Source organism: Grammomys surdaster, unplaced genomic scaffold, assembly GCF_004785775.1.
Source record: "Grammomys surdaster isolate TR1022 unplaced genomic scaffold, NIH_TR_1.0 164, whole genome shotgun sequence".
NCBI classification, from domain to species: domain Eukaryota; kingdom Metazoa; phylum Chordata; class Mammalia; order Rodentia; family Muridae; genus Grammomys; species Grammomys surdaster.
In genome coordinates this window covers 4,157,348-4,179,743 of record NW_021604612.1, presented here as the reverse complement: position 1 = coordinate 4,179,743, position 22,396 = coordinate 4,157,348, and the positions used below count along the sequence as shown (strand labels likewise).

General features: G+C 49.7%; 1 protein-coding gene across 2 annotated transcripts in view; it reads left to right on the top strand.

Moving 5' to 3' along the window:
- Ccdc60 (coiled-coil domain containing 60) overlaps nucleotides 1-22,396 on the top strand; it is a 169,910-nt gene that overhangs the window by 86,668 nt on the left and 60,846 nt on the right. The window lies entirely within an intron of this gene.

The window sequence follows — 22,396 nt, the reverse complement described above, 5'->3', positions numbered from 1 at the left end:
TCTCTGGGGTTTAGGGAGTGAGATGGAGTTCTTACCAGCTGCTCTGACCAACATCTTAATGGTCCATACCACCATAGTTCTTAAAATCCATAGTTTATACACATTGCTCTGAGACGTTCAGTCAGCCTGCATAAGGAAGGCAGTCTCAAGGATTTCCACAAGGCTCAGCCCTGAGGTTTTCTAGACTTTGGTTTGCTGAAAAATTTATACAGAGAGCACAATTTCTCCCTTTCTTGAGGCACCTACAAAGATCACACAGAGCATGTCAATGGAGGTGCAGCGGGGTGGAAGCTGGGTTTCCCCAAAAAAGCCAAAACCCTCCTGAGCTCACCACAGCCGCTCTTACCCCAGCCCTGGATTAAGAGGACCCCTTAGAAACCACCATGAGCTTGATCTTCCCCAAACTTCCTGTAAAAACAAGAACAAAGGGAGGGCCGGAAGGCCTAGAGAAGCATTTTTTTTTTCTGCCACAGTTTTTTTTTCTTCTTTTTTTTTAAAGAAAGAAAACCAAACCAAACAAAAACACAAGACAGAAAAGTCAAACAGTCCACGTTGCATGGAGACTGGTGATTTCCTCCAGGTCCCCAAGGCTGTACCAGAGCCGAGCTTGAGGAAAACCTGACTGCCAGGCTCAGGGGTCTAATTTACAGGAGGTGCACAGACAGCCCTTCAGCATGCTGGACTCTCGGGTCTAGCTGCCAAAATAGCCTCGTAGTGAAACATGGGTACGATGTAAAGAAACCAACTAGAAGCTAGAACTAGAAGTGCCAACTAGGTGCTTATATAACAGGCTTTAAATAAGAAATGCATCCACTGGGGTATTTGAAACAAAGCTAAGTCATGGCTACAAGTCATCGAGAAATCTGAATCTTCATCTTTTGTCTCAGGACAGCAAATGAACCTTTACTGCAAAGCAGCCCTGAAACCCCATGAGCTCTGCTTGAAGGCCTTACCATCACCTAAGCCCAAGGGCGGGGCAGGCCGGAAAGCATGCGTGCTCCAAAGTAAATGTCACCACAGGGTGAGCAATGCAGTGTCCCGGGCCCACGGGGCTACACGGGTGAGCCTTGCTTTCCTGGAAGTTGTAGAAAGATAAAAACAGACCCTACAAAGCTGGAGAGTGAAGGTGTTCAGTAGATAGAGCTTTAGAGGGGACCTGGGAGATGGCCCAGTCTGTCGGTTGAAGTACCAGCAGCACGAGCAAGAGGGCCTGGGTTCGGATCCTCAGCATTCCATATTTAAAACTAAAAATCAAAACTGGGCACAGCACTGCATGTTTGTAATACAGAACTGCATCCGGGTTCACTGAGAGACTCCATGTCAACAGACAGAGGGCCTGCTGGGTGGATGGAGGCACCTGCTGGCCAGCCTCATAACCGGGTGATCCCTGGGATCCTCACAGTCAAAGGAGAGAACTTGCTCCTACAAGCTGTCTTTTGATTTCCACATACAATCTGTGATACCCAGACACAGGCAAACATACACACACAGGTATACACACACATACATACACATGTATGCATGCCTGCATATGTGTACACCAACAAGCACATGCATGCATATGGGTATGCATGCACACAGGCACGTACACACATATTCACACACAGGCACACATACACACATGCATACACATGCATGTGTATACACACACAAGCATGTAACACATATATACACACAAGCACAGGCAAACACAGGTGCACGCGCACGCACACACATGCAAGCACATACACACATAAGCATACACACACACAAGCACATGCACACAGAGACATACACTTACACATATGTGCGTGCACATACACATGTGCGCACACAGGCATGCACACACATAAGCACATGCACACACATCCACTTGCATGCACACACATCCACATGCACGCATACATACACACAGGCATGCACACACACATATAGGCACACACACATGCATACACACATGTACACATTCATAGGCCCACATGTAGACACATACATACATGCACATACATGCACATACATGCATGTGCACACAAACTGAACTGCAAGCTGACTGAAGAAGACGCTCAACACTGATCAATGTCTGGCTTCCACACACATGCATCCATACCAAAAGCACACACCAAAAAAGGTATGCACAAATGTGCACACATGTACACTGGCACACGTCTGACTCGCTTTTGCTTCTTCCCTCGATGCCCATGTAAGTTTTTCAATTTTTTTTCCTTTTGGAAGTTTTAGAACTAGTTAATGATAGGCAGTGGCTAGGTAAGGGGACACCAGGAGGCAGAGAAACTGACTTTCTCAGGCTTGAGGTGGAAAGGCCCTGGGAAGCTGGGTGACTTGACTACATTCCTGCTCCGTGCCAGGCCCTGAGGTAGCACTCAATAGGTTACCATCACCAAGGGAAGGGAAGGACAAGAACTGGACGCTCAGTCCTCCACGTCAGACGATTAAGGGAATATTGGCGGAAAGACAGCAACCAGCAGGCTCTGGGTGAATAGGAAGAGCTAGCCATGGTCCTGAACAGAGGTTCAGCATCCGCCTAGGGTCTCTAGAAATAAACTGTGACAAGGACAGAGAGTGACAGGAAACCACCCCGTGTCCAGGAGCCTGTCGAATCCTTCCTCTTGGTGTCAGGCAAGGTAAGGTTGTGAGTTAAATAGAGGAAGCCATTGACTACACCCTCTTCAATCGCATCATACCCCGAGGCCCTTCCCACCTCACCCTGTATGAACATTACTTAGAGAAAAGCCACTGCAGATCCGTAAGGACGTGTGTGTCTCCAGATAGCAGTCACACTGTCTGGAAGAATGCAGGCCGGTGATGGTCTTTGTGTCTTGTTCTGCTGTCCGTCCTGAAATTATAAACCAGCGACACTTGGGAAATTGCCCATACGCCCTGGGAAAAGTCACTCTCTCCCTGCTTAATACATCTTTAAATTGCCCACCCTGGCAAGTCCCGGAAGAGCAACCCCTCCCGTTCCATCTAGTCATTAAGCCCTTGTAGCACAGTAGGAAAGGGTGGCTACTGTGAGCTAGGGTTTGTATCCGTATCTACGTGGCTAGTGCTAGTCTGCTTCCACGCACCGTACAGCTTTCCTGCCCGCCAGGAGCAAGGACCTGGCTGGACACTGACAGTTAGCCGGATGTGCAGGGGTGAAGAAAGATTCTGCATCTGAAACAGCCAGATTCATAGAAACAGAGATAGACGGTGGCTGCCAGGGTCCAGGGGTCGAGGTAGCCCAGGAAGATGCTAATGAAGGGGTCCACGTCTCAGCTGTGCGGCCCGGCCTTGTCCTGACTTGCAATATGGCGATCCAGATCCCATGATGTACTCAACACTTGAAATTCACCAACCAGCTAGATCCTAACTGTTCTCGGCATTGAAGGGAGGATGGGGTGGGAGATGAGGGACGTGCTAATTATCTTGAGGACAGTGATTATTCCGTGTGTGTGTGTGTGTGTGTGTGTGTGTGCGTGCAAATACTGAGCCATGAAGTTGTTGGTCTAAAATATATACAGTTGGAGGAGGAAGAAGAGGAGAGGGGGAAAGAATGGGGAGTTGGGGAAAGGAAGAGGAACGGGAAGTGGGGGGAGGCTCTGGGATTCAGACAGGCAGAGTTAGAAGCTTGGCGATGCCGCCTTCCTGTCGTGAGGGGCAGGGCAAGTGGCTTCACTCCTCCAGTCTCCAAAATGACAGTTTCTGCACGACGAGTTCATTGTGGGAATCAAACGGATTAACACCAAAGACGTGAGTCCCACCGGACACGGATTAACGCGCTCCACTGGCGATGGTTCACACCAGAGCATCTTGGGAGCCCGAGCCCTTCTCCAGGGCCTCTGACCTCGAGGACATGCAGCTTCATCAACACCGGCCTCCCAAAGCCACACACTACATACACACACACACACACACACACACTTCTAAATGTGATGGGATGTAAAACAGACGAGAGCAGGGGCAGGGAGGGAGGGGAGGCAGGAAGAGGCGCATCGCACCGTGCTCGCGAGCTTGCTCGTTAACAAGGCAGGCCTGGTGATGTTCCCTCTCGGATGAGGTTCAGAAACTTGTAATGGCAGTTGCTTAGAAACCAGAGGCACGGTGGGGCTTCAGCTGCCTTCCAGCGATCACCCTAATTGGGATGTGTATGGTACTGTTTGTCAACGCGCAGCGGGTTTTTTTCTTCCTCTTCCAGAAGAGACTCGATCTTCTTGTACAAGCGCTGACTCACAGTAATTAAGGAGGAGTCCTGAGCCAAGGCATCTGTTAACCTGATAGAGGAGAGCGCCAGGTGGGGGAGGAGAGGGAGGGAAGGGGATGGGGGAGAAGGGGGGAAGGAAAGGAAAAAGGAGAGGAGGGGAGGGTGCAGTCCTGGTGAGCATCCTTCTCCAACAAGACAACCGTCTAAAGTTTCTGCCACTAAAATCATTATGGAGTGTTTGGAGGGACTGTGGTATCTTTGTGGACAAAGTGTGTGTGTGTGTGTGTGTGTGTGTGTGTGTGTGTACATGTGTACACACACGAATGTGCTCAGTGAGGTCACAAAGCTTGAAACACCCACTCGATCCTGTAATCAATCAAAGCGTGACCCAGCACCGTGCGTGCACGCTGCGTGACCTGATGTTAAAGCCTGGATCTGCCTTCCCTCTGGGGACTCGGGCACCACGTGTAGTCATGTAGCACGAGGGAGTGGGTCAGAGGTTGCATCGTGGCATAAAGAAATAACTTCCCTGAGTGGCAGGCAGAGGGCCATTCCATTTGATCATTTCTCCCAGTGACTGAAAAAATTATGTATAAGTATATATTTGTTTATATATGTATTTGTATTTGTTTTTATATCTTACACATTTTGTGTATGTGCAAATATGTGACTATCCACATACATGCAGGTGTGTGTGTGTGCGCACGTACATGCACGGGCACAGCTATCCATCTGCACACTGTTTTCAACATTCTGTTTCTGCACAAACAGTTCTACAGCCTGCTCCACCCAAAGAGAGAGGGGATACGCCAGGCAAAGTCGGCGCGTGCCTAATTGGTATTATAAATTCAACAATCCCAAGCGGTCTCGTCTGTCATGCAGCAGCGTTCCAAAGAGCACGCCCGGTGTGCCGATCACCACACCAGCTTCTGGCACACAGAGGAGTTTAGAAAGTTCCCGAGGCACCCATTCTAGTGCCGGGGTGGGAGGAGAGAACCTGTGGCCACACAAGCCCAAGCTGGCCAGCAGTTCACAGGTGCAGCTCACCCTACCTGGGTGACTTCCAGTGAGCATGGAGGCGGGGCTTGTGACTAAGCAAAGTCTGAGGGATGAGGGTGACTCAGAAGAGTGAACTTGTCATAGGTGGTACAGGCAGAGCCCTAGGCTACAGAGAGGCGTGGCTTCGGAGCACAGTGCTGCTAGGATAGCCAGAGGCAATGAAGAGGGGGGGACAAGCCTGGTACCTGAGGGTCCCAGTGGGCTGATCTGCAGTCTGTAAGGCAGCAAAGCACACTGGTCACTTCTCTAGCTGCTGTGACAAAGACACCTGGCAGCATGATACACCTGGATAGAGATCTGTGGTGATAAGAGTTTAAGAGGTAACGCAGTCCATCATGGTAGAACGTGGCAGAGAAGCTAAGGGAAAGGGTCACGTGGCTATCTGGATGGTGGTCACTTCACGCCCACAGACAGGGGAGACACGTGAGTGCTTGCGGTCAGCCGATTCCTCCTTTGTCTCTTTGTAATCAATCCAGGACCCTAGAAGTTAAGCTTCTCTGGAATCAGCTTCACACACACACACACATACACAAACACACACACAGAGCGAGAGACAGAGAGGGGTGGGGAGAGCTGTGTCTCCCAGGAGATTCCAAACCCAGTACCAGGAAGACAGGACAGGGGACAGAAGAGCGGGCTAGGTCTGTTAGGAGGGAAGGGCCATCCAAGAGAGAGGTTGTCACCCAGAAGCCTGGATTAGATGCTTTGGAAACAGACCCCAGATAGATCCAGCCAGCATCAAAGAAGGAAGTCACAGAAGCACCAGGAAAGCCACACAATGTGTTTGTCACAGCACGGACTAGGAGGTTAACACCGGTGTACGGTAGAAAGATGAAATACCCGGGTTACAGAAGGCCAAAGACTGCTGTGATTTCTCTGCTGCCATTTTTAAGTCAGCATGGGTTGTCTCTAGAAGGCATAGGACACTGGGAACCATAGGCAGGCACCCCTCTCCCTCACAGTGGTCGAGGTTCTGTCACTAACTTGCCACAGGATGCTCTCCTCTCTGCACCTCTGAAAACCAGGGTCTTCCTGGAAGACTCAGTACAGTTTCTGAGTTGGGTCAGGAACAGCAATTCCCAGTGTCGAGCCAGGGGCTGCAGAAGGGAGGGAATGGGAAAGGTAGAGGAAGGGGAAAGGAAGGGAAAGGGAAGGAAAGGGAAAGGGGGGAAGGGGGAAGGGAAGGGAAAATAAAAGGGTAGGAAAGGGGAAGTGAGGGCTCAAGGCCCAGACACTATCTACCACAGTAGGCAGTTTCTGAAGGGAAAGGCCAGTGTCAGTTTTTGCATGTTCTCTGAGTTGTGCAAAGAACCCTGGAAGCAGTGTCTTTATTAAAGATACCCGGGAGGGAGGAGCGGGGAGGACAGGGTAGGAGGGGCGGGGGATGAATGCATTCAGCGGCCAGGCAGGATGCATGCAAATGCCAGGCAGTTTGATCATGTTTACTTAGTGACAGTACATTTGTTAAAAAAAAAAAAAAAAAAAAAAACAAAAAACAGGAAGATTTATGCACCCTGCAGAGAAAGCAGGGTGTCTGGAGTGAACCAGTGAATCATGGGAAGTGTGGTCAGGGGTGCCGGCCTCTAATTACAGCAATGGAGAGTAACAGAACTGTCGATACGCAGATACTACAGTCCAGTGGAAACTGAAGCAGGCAGTCAAGGGGAGATCACACTGCCGGCCCGGTCCTCCTGTTCCCTTCACTTCGTAAACTGGTTGCTTTATTCACTGATGAGAAATAGTATGAGGTCCCCACTGTGTGCCAAACAATGGGTGGGGGGAAGTCCAGCAAGTGTCTGCCTCTAGGGTCCCTACTATGTGCCAAACAACAGGGGCACATAAGGCATGGAGGGGAAATCCAGCATGTTTGCCTCTAGGGTCCCTACCATGTACCAAACAATGGGGTGTTGGGGGAAGAGTCCAGCATGTACCTACCTCTAGGGTCCCTACTATGCACTGAATAGTGCAGAGGGAGAGTGTGGGGGGGGGGGGGTCCAGCTTGTATCTGCCTGCATGGGATCAGATTTCCAGAGGCATGGGTGTTGTTTTTCACGAACATTCAAAGTTTCCATCTTATTTCCTCCCTCCCCCGCCACACACGCCATCAGTGTTTGCCTCCTGCGTGGCGAGTGGGCTTGCCCTGGACCCCCTTGACTAGCAATAACGTGGCTGGGTGGCAAGGACCAATCCCTCCTCTTCCCTTAAAGCGGCCTGAATATTCAGCTGAGGATCCTGTACCGGGTTCACGCGGGATTTTTCAGTTGTTGTTTTGGGTTTTGCTTTTTAAATCCTCCCCAATGCTGTGTGTGCCTTACCCTCACCTCTCCTCATTTACAAGTCAGATGACATAACCTGGTCTAGCAAAATCACCAAAAGAAACCGGCTCAGGCTTGAAGCCCATAGAGGTGCGACCCCACCCCACGTCACAGATACTCATAGCCACGGGGTGGTGGTGGTGATGATGGTGATGATGGTGATGGCGGTGCAGCTGCTGAAGCAGGTGGTGGTCGACAGTAGAGCACAGTGCAGCCGCCAGTGCTTGGTACAACCAACAGTGTGAGCAGCGCTGCTGAAGGCGATGGCGTAGACACGTTAGTGGTCGTGGCCATACATCTCCAGTTGACGGAGCAGAGTGGCCGGTTCCGTTTCTATCACACATCTCGTTGTTAATAGTTAGAATCAGAGCCTGGACACACCCCGCCTTAGCCTCCCCTGAGTATGTGCTGCCTCCCCACAGCCTTGGGGTTGAGCAGTGGCTGGACCTCAGGTGAGGGTCATGGCAGCCGAGGACCGCCATTGTGAATTGTGGGTTTTGAGCTGTCAGAGAGCAGGGACAGAGGCTCACATTCCCCCCTTTACTCTCGGGGGATTTGTTTTGTAAAGATTTGCTTTTGCTTTGAGTTTGTATTGGGGGGGGGGGGTTGGGGTATGTGGTATGTATGTGTGTCTGTGTGTGTTTGTTTGTGTGTGTGTGTGTGTGTGTGTGTGTGTGTGTGTATGGGTGCCTGTGGAGGTCAGAAGAGGGTGTCAGGTTCTCCGCTCCTGGATGCCAGAGGTGGGAGCTGGGAATTGAACCTGGTTCCTCTGCAAAAGCATCGAGCACTCTTAACCACTGAGCCGTCTCTCCAGCCTCTAACCTGCGGTTTTTAGCTGGCTTTATTTAGAGGATGCCTACGGAAGCTTTTCTGAGTTAAAGATTACAAGCTGCCTCACAGACAACACCGCCATTGGCCTCTTTTACATGGCACCCCCATTTTGCCAGGAAACTTTCATCATTTTCCCAGTTCTATGTGTGCACTGGGATCACAGTCATCCCCATCGCTCACATCCTCAGCTCCCTCCTCCCCAGCTAGCTGCCTTCCTACGTTCTTTCTTGGTGTGTGTGTGTCTATGTGTGTGTATATATGTATATGTATGTGCATGTATATGTATGTGTGTGTATGTGTATGCATGTATATGTATGTGTGTGTATGTGTGTGCATGTGTGAATACATATGTACGTGCATGTATGTGTGTGCCTGAGTATACATGTATGTACACATGTGTATATGTGAATTGCCGCATATGTATATGTGTGTATATGTATGTGCATGTGTGAAGCTGTATTATATGTGTGTGTATCTGTATGTATGTGCATATATTTATGTGTATGTATGTATTATGTGTGTAAGTGTGCATGTATGTTTGTATGTGTGCATATGTGTACTTGTGTGAATGTGTATGTGTATATGCATATACATGTGTGCACATGTATATATATATATGTATGTGTGTAGATGTATTATATGTGTATGTGTGTATGTATATGTGTATATTTATGTGTATGGGCATGTGTGTATATATGTCTACATGTGTATATACATGTATCATGTGTATATGTGTATATGTGCATGTGTGTATGTGTGCATGAATGCATGCAGGTAGACACGTTTGCGTGTTCACAGTGCAGTGGCATGTCATATCCATAACGCTGCTTCAGTGGCCTCTTCTCCATGCTCCAGCTCTTACCATCTTCCACCCCTTCCTCTGCAGTGCTCACTGGGCCTTGGACGTCTACACCACTACACTGATGGCCAGCACTGATTGTATGTGTAGGGGGCCAAACACACAATCAGATATGATGCATGGCTGGCCATGAACATGAATAGGACCTCTGGGTCCGACAGATTCTCTGATCTTCGAACTCTGTCTGCTGGGTGCACATCAACCAATCAGTTTGACTGACATTCACTGGTCAGCAGGACGCGTGTGACCCCACATGGCATAGCCTCGAGCTCTGCAGGCCCTGCCTCCCCCAGCCTCTCCCTGTTACTCTCTTCTCCTCACCCCTCTCTTCTCGTATTTTCTTCAGTGACAATCAGAGGTAGCGATTAAATTAAAACCCAGGAAGAAAAAGAAAAACCACTTCAAATAATTCGAAGGCGTCTGCGTGAGCTCCTCCTCCAGCAGCGTGGAGGTTAACTCCCCGGCCCTTTGGTTTAATAAATTTCATTACTGCTCAAGAGCCAGGCACTCGTCCGCACTGACACTCTGCACGGCAGATTCACCGGACCTTTGTGAATTGCCTCATAAAGCAATTCACCAAATCCCAACATAATTGTGGTCTAATTAGACTGTTCTCGCATCACTCCTGCAAGACAAGCACCTGAGCTCGCCACTTAAAGCAAGCACCGCTTCCCAGCAGCCTCGCCTCGTGGGGCTTACAGCCAAACCGACACCCTGGCTGTGTGCAAGACAAGGGAGTCATAACAGTGCCTACGGCATTGGTGACTTATGTCGTCAGCGGTGATGAATGGTGACGGTAAAGGAGGAAGCAGTCGCTGGTGTCATAAACCAGATCCCCCTGATGTGATGGCAACTGCTTCTCATGTATGATCTCCAGTAGTACCCTAGAGTGGTGGGTTGACTGAATACTTGACCAAAGTAGCTTAAAGGAGTGTGTGTGTGTGTGTGTGTGTGTGTGTGTTTGTGTGTGTATGTCTGTGTGTGCGTGCGCACGCATGTGTGGGCACAGTGTATGTGTGTGTTTGTGCTCATGTCCATGTGTGTGCATGTGTGTATGTGTGTTTGTGCTCATGTCCATGTGTGCATGTGTGTGTATATGTGCATGTATGTGGGTGCGTGCGGGCATTTTTGTGTATATGTGCATGTGTGCATGCATTGTTTTGTGTACATGTGTGGACACAGTGTGTTATGTGTTTATGCTCATGTCTGTGTGTGCACATGTGTGTGCATGTGTGTGTATGGGGGGGGTGAGTGCGAGCATTTTTGTGTATATGTGTGTGTGTGCATGCATGTGTGTGTGTGCATGTGTGGGCACAGTGTGTGTATATCATGTCAGTGTGTGCACATGTGTGTGTATGTGTGTGTGTATGTGGGTGCATGCGAGCATTTTGTGTATATGTGTATTGTGTGTGTGTGTGTGTGTGTCTGTGCGCGCGCGCACACACACTTGTGCGGTATTCCATGTGCATGGCCAGTGCATGATGAGGCAGAGGTCAGCCTTGGATATCTTCCTTGGTCCCAGCCTTTTTTTTTTGACACAGGGTCTCTCACCAACCCTGGGGTTCACTGATTTAGATCGAACAGCTGAGCAGTGAGCCCCACAGGGATCCCACCTATCTCTGCTTCCTCGGAGCTGGGGTTAGAGGTGTACAGTGCTTCACCTGGCTTTTTACATGACAGCTTGGGATCTGAACTGCTTGGGTGGCACACACTTGGCTGGTGGAGTCATGTCCCCAGCTGGGAAAATACACTTGGCCTCATGTCCTCAGAGGGTAATATACGTGGTTCTTGGCCTCCTGTACTCAGGCAGAACACCACAGAGGTCGAGGTGGGGGAGGGTGCCAGAGCCTGTCCCTCACTACTTGGCTGACATGAAGCAGAGAGATGGGGGCTCTGGTATAACCTTGAAAGACTCTCCCTGGTGACATACTTCCTCCAGCTAGTTCCCACCTCCCAGAGTTTCCAAAACCTCCCGAAATAGCACAGATGTTGGAGACTAAGCATTCACTCATGAGCCTGAGGCAGGGGCTGGGGGTTTGGGGGATGCAATTCACATTCAAACTATAACAGATTGGTAGCCATTGGTAGTCCAGTGGTTCTCAACCTGTGGGTTACAACCCCTTTGGGGTTGAATGATCTTTTCACAGGGGGCACATACCAGATATTTACATTATGATTCATAACAGCAGCAAAATTATAGTTATGAAGTAGCAAGGGACATAACTTTGTGGTTGGGGGGGTTCACCATAACGTAAGAACTGTATTAAAGGGTCACAACATCAGGGAAGTTGAGAGCCGCTGCTTTAACTGAGGAAGACGCACCTCAAAAGAGTGACACGAGTCACCCCATGGTCACAGGACACTGGGTGACAAGGAAATGACTGTGTGCAAAGCCACCACCACCTCCTTGTGCCTGTCTGCCGGGTGCTGACTTGGTGCTTCGTCTACCCGACCTCTCTGAGCAGAACACGGATAACAAATGCATGATGGGCACTGGGAGAGTTCACTGAGGTGACTACAGCACCAAGCTCAGGTTCTCACTGTGCCTCCATGAGGCACCCCTACCACTGCTGCAGGAGGTACCTGTTTATAGCCAATGGCAGGCTGCCTTCCTGCCCCCTCGATGTAAGACCCCGGTCCTTAGAGGCTCGGCTCCTCTAGGTCTCACCCACCATCTGCATGTTAAAACCTCTCCCAGACCTAACTCTCACTGCAGAGGTCCTATTCTGAGACTCTGTGCCTCTTTCTTTAGCCAAAAATGCTAGGGCTCAGTGTTAGTGTTGTGGCCATTTGGCTAAGACAGGAGTTGCTTGAAACTGTTCTGTAGCATAGCACAGAGCCCCCAAGTCGCCTGGTTACAGCAAATAAAACATTACAACCCTTGAGCCGGGTATACAGCTCATACCTGTAATTCCAGCACTTGAGGAAGCCAGCCTGGGCTACACAGTAAAACCATGTCAAACAAACAAACAAAAGCCAACGGACAATAAAAAATCAATCACACCCCTTCCTGAGTGTGTGGCCCATGCCTATAATTTAAGCTTTTGGAACGCTATGAAATTGAAGGATTACCAGTTTGGGTTCAGGGTAGGCTACAAGACAAGCTTCTGTCTCAAGCAACAACAATAATAGTAACAACAACAGTAATAGTAACAACAATAATAGTAACAACAACAATAATAGTAACAACAACATTGTCATCCTTCACATAAAAGTTTTCCTTCTGGAAGAAGACAATCCAGTACCAACAGGGTGGTCCCATGGTCACCAGTATCCAGTTTCCTGCTCTGTTGCTAACATGCTACTCAAATGCATTTCAGCTGCAAGGATTCCACCAGTAAGGAAATGGTTGGGAGATGCAGGAGGCTACATTGTTACAGCCAACCTTCAAGCAATAGAAAGAAAAGAGACTAGAATTCATGCCAAAAAGGTACACCAAAAATCCATCAAAGAATTTCCCCAGGACCCTCCCTTGTATCTCACTAGCCTGCTCAGTCTAAAAGGCAGCCAGAAAACAGAGGATTGTGCGGCTCCTTTTCTCCTCTTCTCCCTTCCTTCCTTCCTTCCTTCCTTCCTTCCTTCCTTCCTTCCTTCCTTCCTTCCTTCCTTCCTTCTTGGGTACACTTAAGCCCAAGATCATGGTGTCTGCCACTAAGGAAGATGAGGAATGGACATTGGAAACCAGAGAGAAAGGTGGGGGAGACAGACAAGTGTCTTTGCAGATTCTGTCCTTTTATGAAGCCCACAGTGTGGGCTGGAGAGATGGCTCAGACATCACGTGCACTGGCTGTTCTTCAAAGGGCCCTGGGTCCAACTTCTAGCCCAAATGGTGGCTCACAGTCGTCTGTAACTCAAATTCCAAGGGGGGGTTCTGATGTCCTGTTGTTTTCCCAAACACCAAGCAAGCACTTGTGAGGTACACAGACACACGTACACGCAGGCAAAATACACACACACACACATAGACAAACACACACACGCTTTAAACTTTTTAATTAAAAATAAAATCAAATAACCCCACAGCCTGGAAAGAAGGGCCAACTAGTAAATGGACCACCATCAACATCATTCCATGTGGTGAGCACAGGGCTGGAGAGAATGCTAAGGACCAGCCAAGTGAAGACGGAGGTGGTGTGTGTGTGTGTGTGTGTGTGTGTGTGTGTGTGTGTGTCTGTGTGTGACAGAGAGAGACAGAGACAAATAGACAAACAGAGACAGACAAAGAGACAGAGGGAAAGACAGATACAGAGTCAGAAAAGAAAGAGACAAAGACAGAAACAGAGAGATACAGAGACAGAGAGAGACAGAGAGGACAAGAAAAGACAGACAGACACATACAAAAAAGACAGAGACAGACAGACAAAGAAACAGAGGGAGAGACAGAGACAGAAAGATAGAGACAGAGAGAGACAGACAGACAGAGAGAGACAGGCAGACACAGAGAGACAAAGAGATGGAGGGAGAGACCGACAGACAGACACAGAGACAGAGAGACAGACACACATACAGGGTGGGGGGGCTAAGTCCTGGAGGACTGCCCAGAAGAGGAAAAGTTATGACGTTGTCCTGAGGACAGCGGGCAGCCACTGGGCAAACTGGAGCTTGCTGGTCACAGTGGCTGGACCTGAGCTTTAGAATGAGCTTGTGCCAGGCATGTGGCATGCACACCAAATCCCAGCACTTGGGTGGCTAGGAAGATGAACGGTGAAGTTTGAGGCCAACCCGAAGTACATAGTGACCCTGTCTCAAAAGGGAAAAGGCAAAAAACAAACAAACAAACAGAGCCCTACAGCCCCATGGACAGAAGTGGGAAGAGAAGGAGCGCTCCAGACAATGAGTGAGACCTCAGATGAAGTCTCTCTGTCTCACTCTCTCTTTCTGTGTCTATACCTCCTTCCCTCTCTTTCCCCCTCCCTCCCTCTCTCTTTCCTTTTCTCCCTCCCTCTGCCCCTTTCTACCACTGTTAACTCTATACCAAAACCTTTTTATAAATAAATTCAGCTTTTCTTCTGAACTCCTTTTCTGAAATTCTTCTGAAATTCTTTTCTATGGCAAAGTGGAGACACCCAGCATCGCCTGAGTGGAGACCTCAGGCACCAGCAGCACCAGCAGCAGCACGGAACCTACCACATCTCCCACCACAACGGCCCCTGCCAGTGACAGCACCAACTGAGCAGAGTGCCTTGCCCGTCCCTAAGACCCACAGCCTGTACTTCACAGAGGAGCTGAAGAGAACACCCACGAGGTCACGTGACCTGTCCCCCCACCAGAACTAGCCTTTCTGCTGCCCCTCCACAGGGTTCTACCCATCATCCAGAGCCACTCAGGAAGCACCGCCATCTTGAATGTGGGGTCTGAGAGAAGAAGTCCTGAGGCTGGGGATCCCCAACCCCCACCCCACGGACGGGTATGACGATCAGCAAACGACCCAGGGCCGCTTCCGCCGTCCTCTAATAAGTGGGTTGAGATGCACACTCAGATCTGTTTTTAGTCAATTCAGCGTTCATACAATATGCTACCAGCGTCACCCTTTGTGTGTGCAGTCGACCTATGTCTGGGCAATCTTGTCCTAGCAAGAAAGGAAAGTCCCCCCTCATTAGCACTCAGAAGAGAGCTTCAACCTGCAGGCTGACAAAGACGTTAACTTGGGAGGGGCTTAATACACACCCTCCTTTTGTCTGAAAAGGCAGTTCAAACTCTGTTGTGATTACCATTGAGCAAGGTTCAATTACTGTAATAAATAGATCCCCAATTTCCTCTCAGCCGAATTTGCATTGTAATGAGTGAGTCTCACCTTCTTGTCAATTTGGCAGCCAGACTAGATTTATTAAGTTATTGTATAAACAGGGCATTCTAAACGCAGGGAATTTAAATGCAAAATAAATGCTCTGATGTGCCCGGAATCCAGCTTGTCTGAATGGGCAAGCGGGAGGATGGTGTTTTCCTGTCCTGTCCACTCTCCCTCACACTTGCCCTGCCCTCCTGAGAAATCAACACCAAGTGGGCTGGCAAAGCAAGGCATGGGTGAGCCAGCCAGATGAAGTGGGCTCTCTAAACCTCCAGCCTCTGCACATGGGGAGCACACTAATTTATCTGGAACTTTTGGAAACGGTAAAATTGGTTAGGTAAAAATTTCCCATATTGGTGATAACCCCCTCCAGGAGCAGGGTACCCCTGAAGTCCGGTTGCCAGGAGTATCTCTCCAGCGGAACGTCATCCAGCCTTCTCCACCAAAGGACTCTTGTCTTTATAACCCCATATTTCTCCCAGGCAGAGACAGAAAATGTGAGTGAAAACCGGCAGGACGCGGAGCCATAACACCTTTAAAAGTTGGGTTCTTTTCTTTTGAGGTATGGCTGGGCTGTCCATCCTCAAGGATGTGACAGCAGTTAATCCTCCTCCATCCTTAATGGAGGTTGAACACACACACACACACAAACACATACACACACACACACACACGAGTGTGTTCTCATCTCAAGCCTTCTCTCAACTTTCCAGTCTGCAACTTCTTTCAAGAACCACATGCATGTTGGGAGCCGCCCAGTTCCGGTTTCCTTTCAGTCCCTGGAGGCGTTTACATGACGTGACTTATGTCAGACACACACACACACACACACACACACACATCACATCATACATCTCTATGCAGGATCTAAACGGAAATGTGGGTTGATTGGGGGGGGGGAATGAGGAGTAAAGAGAAGGAACGCATAGAGGCGTGTAAAAAGACACATATCTGAGAGTCTAGAGATTTAACATGGAGAATGAAGACTGTAGCCAACTTATAGAAGCAAAGACATTGTACAAACAGGAACCAACAAAACTCAGTGTTCCTAGGGGCTGGAGCTGATTCAGGCTACAGGAGGCTTATTACACACAGAGTGCCCACAGGGTGGGACTGTCCAATCCAGGTGCCCAGAAAGAACTTCCAAGATGACCCGATGGCCAGGGTGTGTCAGAACATTACTTTCCAAAGTCGAGCAAGGAAAATGGTTGTCTAATGAGTCAGTCAGACCATTGCCCTCTGAAGAGTTCTGTTATAAGAAGCAAAAGAAGGTAGCTAGGCCAGAGCTGTAGTGGGTTCATTGTTCACCCAGAGATGCATCCAGAATTCAAGATGGCCGTTGTGTTGCTGTGACAAGACACCTGACAAAGATCAGATAACGGCAAAAAAAAAAGGTTTAGCATGGGTTCCTTGTCTCGAAATGTTCCAGTCCGGAGTGGCCGGGAGGGCTTGGTGGGTCAGCTCGGTTCCCGGCTGTGGAAGTGTGTGGTCGAGGCTGTCCCCATCACAGCCAGCCAGGAAGCAGGGTTGTGTTTAACCCTCCAGGACCCATTTCTAGTGACCGAGAACTAGCCCTGCTCACCTCACAGTCTGTGGACCGAGAGACCAAACAGCAGCATCTCCAGCAGGCAGAGCTGATGAAGACCTAGCAGCACTGAGGTGGGGATGCGGGGCAGCTGGTAAAAGCCTGGGTTCCATCTCCAGCACAGCATAAAGCAAGGCATGGCGGTGTACGCTGCAACCCAGCATTCAGGAGGTGAAGGAAGGAGTCTCAGGCCATCCTCAGCTACATCACAAGTTCGAGGCCAGCCTGGGATACCTGAGACTCTGTCTTAAAAAACAAAACAACCAACTAGTTGGTAAACCTAATGCCCCAGGCGTGGAGGAATCTTACATGTTAATGTTACAGAGGAAAGCAGATATTTTGTCTAATAGCCCTGCCTTTCTCAGAAAAAAAAAAAAAGCTTTCATTCCTTTGTGTTCCATGTTTTATCTACAGGCCCGCTTTCCTACGGTCTGAGGAAACAGCTTTCTTACTGGCCTGTCCTACCACATCTCAAAAGCATACTTTAACCCAAACTTGAAGCCAACATATAATCATACCTTCATTTAACAGACATCTTTTCCTGGTTTCCCTCAATAAAACAATATTTCATTTTTATAGTAGATGAAATTAATAATTAATTACTCAGCTCTTTCCATGCTGAGGCTGTGTAACAAGCAGCCTCCCAAAAGTTCATTAACTTCAGCAGATACTTTTTTTTTGTAAGATGTGGGGCTCTGGGCTCAGGGGATCTAGGCTGAACCTCCTGGGCTCCTATACACATGTTCTTTACCTTTCTCTTGCTTCTGGGTCTAGTGAGACATGACAGCTGGCAGCTTCTCCTGGGCCCAGATGAGAAAACTCATTCCACACACCTGCACAACAGCGTGTTAACGTTCAGTCAACTGAGCAAGTCCCAGTGGGAAAGACATCCCATCCCTGAGCACACAGGATGGGCAAGGGAGAGAGACCTGCAGATGGATGGCCTAGTCAGCCACAGATGGCATCTTAGATTGGCAGAACATGACCCCAAAGGCAGAGGGCAAGCCACTGCTTACTAATAAGTTACTAGGGATAACCTGGGCATACCAAGCAATGGGTGGTACAGAAACGAAACGCTTCCTGCTGAATTCTGAGCTTGGAGCCTGGAGGTAGAGATAAAGGAGTCTAGGAAGCCACCCTACTGCTTTCATGTTTTCTGTAGGTTTTAGCATCAGACAGACAGACAGACAGACAGACAGAGAGTCAAGTCATCCTTTAGGCAAAGGGTGTTTAAGAGCAGTGGCCACAGAAAAAGTCCGAAGCAGAGAATTTCAGACTCGAGACAAAGTGGGGTGTCTGTTCTTTAAGGCTCCCAGAGGAAGGAGAGACCCTGTACCCTGAGGAAGCAGGCTTGGATCATGTGTGTGTGACCTGTGACATGGCAAGAGCTATACTTTAGATAGGGGTCACAGGAGTCACGGGGGTCACAGGGATGAATGGCTTGGATACTGTGTGTCCAAAGCTAAGTTATCTTAATAGCGAGTTGGCAGTTGGGGTGGGTGTCACCCCAGCCCTGCTCACAGCCCTGTCTATTGGGGGCCTGGTAGCTTTAAAGGTCCAGATTCTCTGACCCTTCTAAACCCTTTTCCACCCTCCATGACATCCCTCATGCTGGTAACCTTCTCCCCCGTTCTCTCATCTACAAATCCCACTTAAGGGCCCCTCTGGACCATTAAGTAGGTTGACCAGTGTCGCACCCCATGACTGGACCCAGGGGCTTGCTGAATCCTCCCAGCAGACCTCTGAAGCACAAGCTAAGTGATGCCTGTCACATTTGAAGATGAAGCTCTCCTGTTTCAGAAGCCAGCCTGTAATCCTAGAGCTTGGAAGGTGGACGAAGTAGAATCCCAAGACAGGGGCCAGCCAGGGTCATACCTTCAAATTAATACGCATATGTGTGTCTCTTACTGCCTTGCCCTGCTGCAGTAATTGAACACTCTGACCAAAACCACTTAAAGGAGAGGGGACTTCATCGTAGCAGGGACGTTGCCGGGACAGGAGCTCAGCTGGTCACTTCACACTCTCAGGAAAAAAGACGGTTTGACTCCACAAATCACGCATGCTGGCCCTGAGCTAGCTTTCCCCACTTCATACTGTATAGGATGTAGCCCAAGAAATGACCTCACCCACCATCAACGTGCATTCATGTGTACACATGCACACGTATGCACACACATGCACATGCATACGCTGCAAAAAACGTGTACACACATGCACACATACATGAAGACATGCATATATACAGTGTGCACACTGCATACATATTTGCATACATGTGCACACACATGTGCACATATGCACGCGCATACACTGCAAACACACATGTGCACACACAACGCACACATACACACATATACACACAAATAACACCCCCCAAAAAGTAACAAGGCAAAAATCCCACTTGAAGCCGTCCCCTCCTCTGCCTTCGAGGCACCCCCCCTCCCCTATTCCTCTGCCCTATCCCCACTGAGCCACGCAGAGTCCTCCCTTTTGCACAGCAAGCAGTCCTCTCACCGGCTTACAATGGACTCTCAGACTCCCATACAGAGAACCTACGTCCCTTGGAAATGCAAGCACACACCCCATGCAACACTGAAGAAGTTACGTCTGGCAGAGGAACCTGCATCATAAAACATACCTCTCTGCCTCTGCTCCCTGGTGCTGGAGATTGCCTCCCTCCACATCAGTCCCCTCTTATGCCAGCTAGGGGAGCTTTATACCCTGTGAACCATGAGCAGAAGAATCCCCATAAGTGGATTAAAACCTAAAACTGCTATTTCTCTGCAAATAGCCCCCGTGCTACAAATAGCCTAGTAATCAGTACGCAGCAGTAACAAGTAGGAGGAAGGTGTGGGAAGCACGCGGGGACTGTGCAGAATAAAATCAAACATCTTTTAAATGGGCCTCCGCAGTATCTGGGGAACGCCTCCGAGCTTGCTCAGTGGTCCCCGCCGTCTGAAGTTCCAGGAGCAGTCTGGCATGTCTAGCATCAGGGCTAGACTCTCCCCTCTCCCGTTCCTGTTCACCCCTCACTTGGGTCCTTCAAGAAGGCGCAGCAGCTGGAATTCCAGCTGCCTTGCCTGGAGATGGGGCTGAAAACGGAGTCGTTTTCCTCAAGTTTACCAGCCCGTCCCTGGAGCTCTCTAGCTTAGAAAGCCCCCACAAACACTCTAAGCACCCTTAGGAGGCACAGTCCCAGCAGCCCCCTCAACCCAGAGTCACTTCGGGATGCAAGGCTCCAGGCCTCTGCCGTGCTCTGTGCTTCAGCTCCGCCATGGCAGGCCAGCAGCGCACTCGGCTCAGCATCTATGCTTTCTGGTTCGTCCATTAGACTCCCACTTTGTCCAGCTGCACTCCTACTTAGCCATAAAGCTACCTCCTCTGGGAAGGCTCTCCTGATTTCTCTAGGTACCCCACGAGGCCCTTTGGCACCCTGTGGGGAGCATGTTTGCCTCTGCATGCTTCTTCCTGCCTACTGTGAACCCTCACCACCACCACCACCACCCTCCCAGGCAAAGGCTGTATGCTTGGTGCTTGGTGCAGCCCACCCTCAACACCGATATCTGAAATAGGTTTTCACCCTTTAGTCTGAATTAGGTACCCCCTGCCTGAAAGCCCCCAAATCTCCCCTTCCCCTCACTCTATGTAACTGTTGGCCTTTTGTGCCTTTCTCTCCCCTAAAAGGCCATGAACATCAAAGCCCCCAGGGTCCTGTCCACGGCCATATCCCCACGGCCGTACATAGGTTGCTTATCAAGAATTTGAAGAACAAATTAATTTCAGGCCCAAAATGTATATCTAAAACATGTGGCGGTAGTTTACCGTGTTGCCCGACAATACCTCAAGCAGAGAGGTGGACAAACGGACAGAGGGACAGACAGATGCACACACTCATGCATTCATTCTTCCTCCCTCTTCTGCAGCTCACTGCTATCAGATCTGACCACTGGGTAAAGCTGGGGAACGGGAAGGAGCCGTGGCTGTAAGGCCCGTCTCTCTTCCCAGCAAGCCAGCGTCAGGGCTGTTCAAGGAGCTGCAGTTGCATAGGCAGAGAAAGTCAAGTCCCGACACAGGTCACTCGGTACTGCAGGCGTCTACACCTGACAACTCAGATGCCTAAGCCAAGCTCATAGATGTAGGTGTGCAAATTGAAGAGAGGGAAGCCTTGGCCAGCCCCCAGCCCCTGTGTGCCACCCGCTGTGCCGTCAGTGATCATGAATGAGTCCTTCTGAAGGCCTGGCACTGTCTGGCTCTTCCTGTGCATTAAAATGTCTAATCCTGTGGACTGTGAGCTGTGTGGCATGCACGTGTGTGTGTGTGTGTGTGTGTGTGTGTGTGTGTGTGTCTGTGTGGTTGGTACTCTGTGTGTGATTGGTACTGTGTGTGTGTATGTGTATGTAGTTGCTACTGTGTATGTGTGCGTGTTGGTACTGTGTGTGTGCATGCGTGCATGTTGTTGGTACTGTGCGTGTGATTGGTACTGTGTGTATGTGTATGTAGTTGGTACTGTGTGTGTGTGCGTGTTGGTACAGTGTGTGTGCGTGTGTGTGTGTGTGTGGTTAGTACTCTGTGTGTATGTGCATGTGTGTATGTGGTTGGTACTGTGTGTGTGTTGGTACTGTGTGTGCACATGTATGTGTGTGTGTGTGTTTGTGTGGTTAGTACTCCGTGTGTGTGTGTGCATGTGTGTATGTGGTTGGTATTGTGGGGGGTTGGTACTGTGTGTGTGTGTGTGTGTGTGTGTGTGTGTGTGTGTGTGCATGCTTCCATACTAGTGTGTATGCCTGTGAATTCCATTCACGTGGAGGCCTGAGGTCTTCCTTGGTCATTCTTCATCTTTATTTTTGGAGGCATGGTCTCTCCCTGCAGCCATGGTGCACCAATCCAGTTTGACTGGCTGGCCAATGGGCTTCGGGAATCTGCCTATCTTGCCACCCCCCGAAAAGGCACCACCCCTGGTCTTTTTACCCGGAGTTCTAAACTCAGATCTGCACACTTGAGTAGCAGGCACTTTACCCACTGAGTTGCCTCCCTGGCCTGGGCGCTGGATCTTTGTCTCTTCACAGCACCCTTAGCAGGCCCATGGTAGGAAGCGTAGTCCATAAGTCAAGTCAGAGGCATTTAACATAGCTTTCCAGCGACTAAATGACGTATCTCGAGCCTTTAGTAAAAGACAGATACAGAACTCAAGCTGGGGTCTGTCTGTCAGGAAACATGAGACAGGAGAGCGTATTCATTACTTCAGAGACAGTCGGCGGAAGGAAAGCTCTATCTTGACTCACAGATTTGTTCCATCATGGCGGGGATGGCTAGACAGGGCGCAGCTCTGTCGATGGCTCTGTGAGCAGGTGGCAGAGGCCGCTCCCATCTCAGCTGACCAGGAAGCAAGGGTTGGAAGCAGAACCAGAAGCCGGAAAGAACTTTCAAAGGTCCTCTGTCATGACCCACCTCTTCCAGCTACTCCCTCATCTCAGAATCCCCACAGCCTCCCAGAGTCACACCAGCAGCTGGAGCCTGAGCGTGCAGAAGAGTAGCCTGTGGGGGGACAAGTCACACTCAGTCTTATCATATAAGGGTCCTATCCTGTGGGCTTGGTGGTGCCCTTTGATTGACCCAAAGACAGAAGGTTATTGTCCTGATCTATTTAAGAACTTATCTTTGATATTTCCCTCTCCCCCTCCTCCCTCCCCCTCCTCCCTCTCCCTCCCCCCCCCCCCCTCCCCCCCTCTCCCTCCCCCCCTCCCCCCCCACCCACCGAGATTTGGGGGAGGAGAATGAA